Source organism: Triturus cristatus, chromosome 7 (genome assembly GCF_964204655.1).
Source record: "Triturus cristatus chromosome 7, aTriCri1.1, whole genome shotgun sequence".
NCBI lineage: Eukaryota > Metazoa > Chordata > Amphibia > Caudata > Salamandridae > Triturus > Triturus cristatus.
In genome coordinates this window covers 600,655,610-600,661,609 of record NC_140590.1, presented here as the reverse complement: position 1 = coordinate 600,661,609, position 6,000 = coordinate 600,655,610, and positions in this window count along the sequence as shown.

Below are 6,000 nucleotides of genomic sequence, written 5' to 3'. Positions count from 1 at the left end.
AATGAAGGAAAATCACATACATAACAGCATAGTAGTGTAACTGGGGACGAAGGGAGGAAAGATGAGAAATTGGGGTGTGTGGAGGCAAGAGGAAGAGGGTGCAGTAAGAAGGGGAAACATACTGTTAAATACCATGATTTAAGAGGAGTTTGTATGTAGTCGAAAATCTGCATTGCTTTGTGCCAATGTTACTTGCGGGGGGTAGGTTGAGTGACACCAGCAATAGTTGGGGGGGGCGTTAATTGGATGTTGAGTGACGCCAGCGATACTTGCTGGGATGGAGGGTGGTTGTTGGAGTTTGAGTGGCACCAGCGGTTACTGGTGTGTGTGTGTGTGTGTGTGTGGGGAGGGGGTTGTTGGAAGTTGAGTGACACCATCGGTACTTGGTGTGTGTGGGGGGGTTTGGAGGTTGAGTGATGTCAGCGGTACTTGCGGGGTGGGGGAGGAGAGGGAAGGTTGGAGGTTTAGTGGCATCCGGGGACTTGCTGGGTGGGGTGGTTGTTAGTTGAGTGACGCCTGCGGTACTTGTATGAACGGAAGGCACGCAGCAGATACTCATTACTCCCCGCATGACATACCTGGTGGCTGGCCTGCGTCCCTCGAGCCTGCACCGTCGCCAGCCTGTCATAGTAGCGAGAGATGGGGTTGTCGTGCTCGATGCACTTCTTGGCACAGGGCTGCTTGTAGATCCCCACCAGGGACAGCGACGAGGGGTTGTAGGAAATCTAATATGTATCCGGCTCTCCTGGACCTACTCTTGAAACCCGGAGGAAGAGGTTGGAAGAGAGGCTTCCTGTCCCCGGTACCGTGCTGACCAAACAGAAAGGAATATCACAGAAAGGACCCCACAATTATATTACACCCGTCACCTACTTCCGGGTAAACGCTTGAGAGACGGACTCCAACCCATTCTACTGCGCATGTCCACAATGCAAGATACAGCACTAAACGGGCTTGGAGTCAGCGCCGCAACGTAGCTTTGTTACAGTCTTACTGCGCATGTTCTAATTCTGCTATTTCTACTCGCAAGAATGCCTTGTAGATAGATCTATTGTTCCCCCACGGGAAAGATAAACTACGAATTATCTTTTTCTGTAGGTTTTAACGGTCACCCTAAAGTGTCAGAGGCACTGAGCGAGGTACGCAACGCAAGCAAAAACAATAGTAACGTGACAGCAGTCAATGGATTTAATTATTTCAAGGAATTAGCCAGCAGTAAGTGCACAAAGAACCAGCACGCAATCGAAACCAGTGGTGCGCGCGCACCACAGAGGAACGGGGCGAGGGAGCGCGGCAGCAAAGATAACGAGCACTAAGTATAAACACATGTTTATAATTAAAACCAGATGCCGCTGCTGCGCGTAACAGACACCAATAAGCCATGGGTGGTTACATTTCTAAAGGAAGCTGGGACATGCACCCGCCTTTCACCGATTGCGTGCTGTCTTTTTTAAAAAGACCCACGGAAAAGCCAATTGCAGCTGACGAAAACAAAAGCACACGCACAAGCGTGTGATCAGCTTTCAGAAGCCCCTACATGAAGTCTTGCTGCGCGAGCAGTTCTGCGCACTGCATTGCTAGGCGCGAGACCTAAAAATAGGGATGGAGGCGATTCCTAATTTGATTTTAGCCTATCTGGAATTACCAATATTCCAATGCTATATCTATAGTTTTAACATATCTAAAAAGTTGAACTTTGGTGACTGATATGACATCAATGAGGTCATTAAACATGTCACCAATTATGTCTTATGATGTCATAAGGAGCGCATGATCAGGAGAAGAGTTGTGGTTAATTGACTTAACCGTACTGGAGAATTTCTTTTTAGGTTTTGTTTTGTAACCATAACTATACTTTAACTATGTGTTTTTCATTGAATTTCTGATTTTTTTGAAGCATATTTTAAACTTGTATAGTGTAAAAGAAACGCTAACCATAACTGTACTATAACCTATTTTTCTGTGATTTTCAGTTGTTTTTTTAATCATAATCCACATACTGCAGCCAGAGCCTTGTGCTCAATGTGCCACAGGCTACCAAGAGGCTTTGCCTGTAGACCCTGGACATAAGACGTGTTCTGTTTTTTAAAAACTTTTTCTAAATCTTCAGATCTTATCAGAGGATATGCGTGTTGGATCTTCGGCAAAGTCTGTGGATCTGGATTTAGATACAGGGTTGCTGTGGGTTTTTGGTCCGATGCCTGTGAAATTTTCTTGAAGTTGCACCCAGCCAGTCACATTGTTCGATTATTACTGATCCGTCTGTGAATCCACAAACCCAAAACGGCCAAAGAGAGAAAAAGCTCCCTTGGCCAATAACTGAGCATTTATTTAGTTTCTGGATTCACAAAGGTCTGCAAAACCAGATTGATAGAACTCTGCGGATTAGCAGTCTAGGTAGCTCTAAAATGTAATGTCTTCATGCCCAGCTGGAGAAACTTTGTAAACACTATTTCTCGAAAACTACTGAGAGGAGTTAAACCAAATTACGCATTGGCACCTACTTGAATAAAGTTCTGCTTCTGTGCCATGTTTAGTGTAATTCATTTTAGCCCTTTTATATTGAGGTAAACAGCATTCTGTGGGAGTTAAAATTACTAGTCTAACAGATACTTTTGAATAATGAATTGAACAGCACCTGTATTGTCAGCTGTCAAACAATTTGACCTAAAACCAGAAGGCTCACTGGGATAATTCCATTTTTATAAACAAAAGCTGCAAGATGTTCTAACATACTCCTGGAAAAGATGTTATCCATGATACAAACATTTGTAATTGCATCTGGTTAAAGATAAATTAATGAGAATTGCTGCTGTGCAAGTTATGGATTGTGGTTTAAATCATAACTAGCAAATTTAATTTGTTTTCTGGTTTTAATTTGTAACCAATGCTACACTTTTACTGTGGCTTTTAAATGAATTTCCCAGTATAACTGCTACAGGAAAGGATTATCACAAAGCACAAAAGATGGCATGGTGTACTTCTATCACAATGCCTAAGGATCCATACCCATAACCCGAAATAACGTAGCAGTATTTTAATTGTATCCAGGACACCACGGCAATAAAGAATACTTTTGTAGGAGCTCCTGCGGTACTTCTAGATAGTAACAGCACCAAAGCTATCCATAAAAAGTAGTAATATCTAAGAACTCCCTCAGGATAGCTCAACCCAAGGTTGAGTATGCCCTGGTAGTACTATCTTACCAGGGTGGGAAGAGGTGACCTAAAATGAAGCATGTCACATTACATGAGTAAGCCCGACACGTCCAATTGCCGGAAAAAAATAAAAATTAGGAGATTAAGTATCGACTTGGTACTTCCCTTAGGCATTGGCATAGAAGGACACCATGCCATCTTTGGTAGTATTGTGAGAGGCAGGCGTGGGCCCCTTCAGCCTCATTTTCTCTGTTTGTGCTATCCAGTAAAGAATTATCACACATACTAATAGACGTGATTCAGGTGGAAGACTCCTGCTAGATTTTAAAAACCAAAAATAGGTTCAATTCAGCCTTCTCTTGCCTGAATTTGTCTCCACTCCAATACAAGTCAATGGGGACAGTAACAGCCCCCCCCCCCCCCCAAATATATTTTTAAATCTCCCTCTTTCTGCTGTGCAAATATTGGCATGTATGGATTATCGGTGTGCCACCAGAGATGTCTCCAGAACATGTTTATGTTAGTAATCAGACCTCAACAAATCTACTCCCGACTCGCTATGGCGAGCCAGATTTATAGTGGTGCGCTATATTTAGGATCAACTCGCCCCTTCTAGTAAGCTGACAAACAGGTGTTCTGTTCACTCACAAAGTGAAGAAGCATTAAAGATTTTCAAACAAAAAGAAGGAGTATGCCCTCGAGGGCATACTCCTTCTTTTTGTTTGAAAATATTTGTCTAAGGGGAATAGGAGTACCCCCCAAAGAAAACCCTTTCTCTCTCATTGTTTTTCAGAAGCATTAAAGATGCCTTTAAATCTTGTTTTTATCTTCTCACATGTATTAAGTGTTCAGAGACAGAGGTCATAAGTCAGTTTATATCTACAATTAGTTTTACTTCTTTGAATACGAAGTTCGAGAATTTTGTAAGATGAAATGTCTGACAAATGTGCTGCACAGAAACGTGAAATGAAAGGTTGTAGGATGTCGTGTTTTATTATAGTACCAGGGGGTGGAATTTAATAAAATATCTATGTGTCCATGGGACAGGTTGCTTCAAAGAACTACTCGTCCTATAACAAAATCCAATTGTCCCTTTGGTGACATGTAGTGCTGCTAAAAATGATGGCAGCAATCTCATTATATAAGAGCTCTGATAATAGCCTCTCTTATTATGCCAGAGCTCATGCCCTAGTAGGGTTTGAGTACTAGCAATTCCCTTGTTTTGCCAGCTTTCCACAAATCTACATACTGAAGCTGGAGGTAGCGATAAGCGATAGTTTCCCATGATAGGAAGGCCCTTTTGAGTATGTGCAAACCTACTCACTTGAATGTTTTATGGGTTTTCGTCAGCTTGGCTCCAATATTTTCCCATATAGAGAAAGGTTGGAAATGTACTCCTGAACAGGGGAGAAATAAAACTTGCAGGATTGGGAAAAATGTCAACTTGTTACGGTGTAACAGACTTTCGCATGAGGAAATCTGCACGTGATTATGTGCCAGTGCTAAAATGCACTTAACAAATATTTTCTAGGAGTATGATTTCCTGACCTACTTTTGTAAATTCTTGTGAATTCAAGAAGCCGTAAGTCTGCACTCCTGCAAGGACATATACCATGTGTGCACTTTTGTGACTTTCTTTAAGAATTTGGCCCCCATTTAGGTCTGGCATTTTGTTTTTAATAAAATACTCTGTCTCTCTCTATCTACCAGCTGACTTCCCTGTGAGTGACAGCATTCTGCTCTTTAACAAGGAGCATATTGGCACGCAAAGCAGTTTTGTTGAGTGACAGGAACTACTGTGGCAATGTTTGGTTTTTGAGACCAAAAATATTTTTGCTTTCGCCAACGTTTGTTAAAATGATGAGGGCCTAGCAGCACCCACAACAATAAAGTTTTACAAAACCCATGTCAAAACAAGACATGCATTAACATAACCAAAAGGCTGACCACCTATGTCATACCTATTGGCTTTGCCAATGCTTGTTTATTTCTGTTTCCTATCATTTTGTTGCAACTGGTTACACTGATTTTTTATTATGAATATTTTGGGAAAATGTTAGCATGCATCAGCACATTTTGCTAAACTATGTTTCAAAGAAATGGTAGCTAAACTTACACAGTAGTTTAGCGAAATGCTTTTTTCAAGTTGCATTTTAGGAACATTTCATTTTGAAAGCAAAGGATCATCAATCTTGCTTTCAAGCATTTGTATATATTTGCATCTAATCAGAGAGCATCCTGGAAGCATTATATGCAGCCTTATATTGTTAAACTTTGCAAACGTGTGTACACATTTTTATACTGGAACCAATGTCAGTAGTGAAGTCTGAACTTACAAGATTTCCTTGGAGCGCTCACCCTAATAATAAAGGCCTTATATTGATGGGCCACAAATACAAGTTTGAACAGCATTAATATACAGACACAACTATTACCTTGACTGCAGACAATGCCCTTCCCCGATACATACTGTGGTATAATAATCTAACAGCCAAATATTTGTGCTGCAGGGGGTTGGGCCTACTTGTCCTAATGACAAAATAAACATGAAAACTTCCTGTCCTTGACCACAAACAATATGTCCTGGGTGTTAGGCTATAGGAATTCCACATCCCTGTGGTACACATTTAAAAAGTGAATTATGCAAACATTTCAAAATAAATTCCAGTTGTGTGAGAGTCTTTGTTTTATAATTTTATGATACAAAATATTTTTAATAAGATGAAAACAAACCAGAACACAGCTGGGGAACGGGGTTCAAGTCTCAGTAATGACACTCAACAGCCTGTGAATCTGGGCAAATCACTTAATCTTCCCGTGCCTAACAAAAATAAATGTGTTC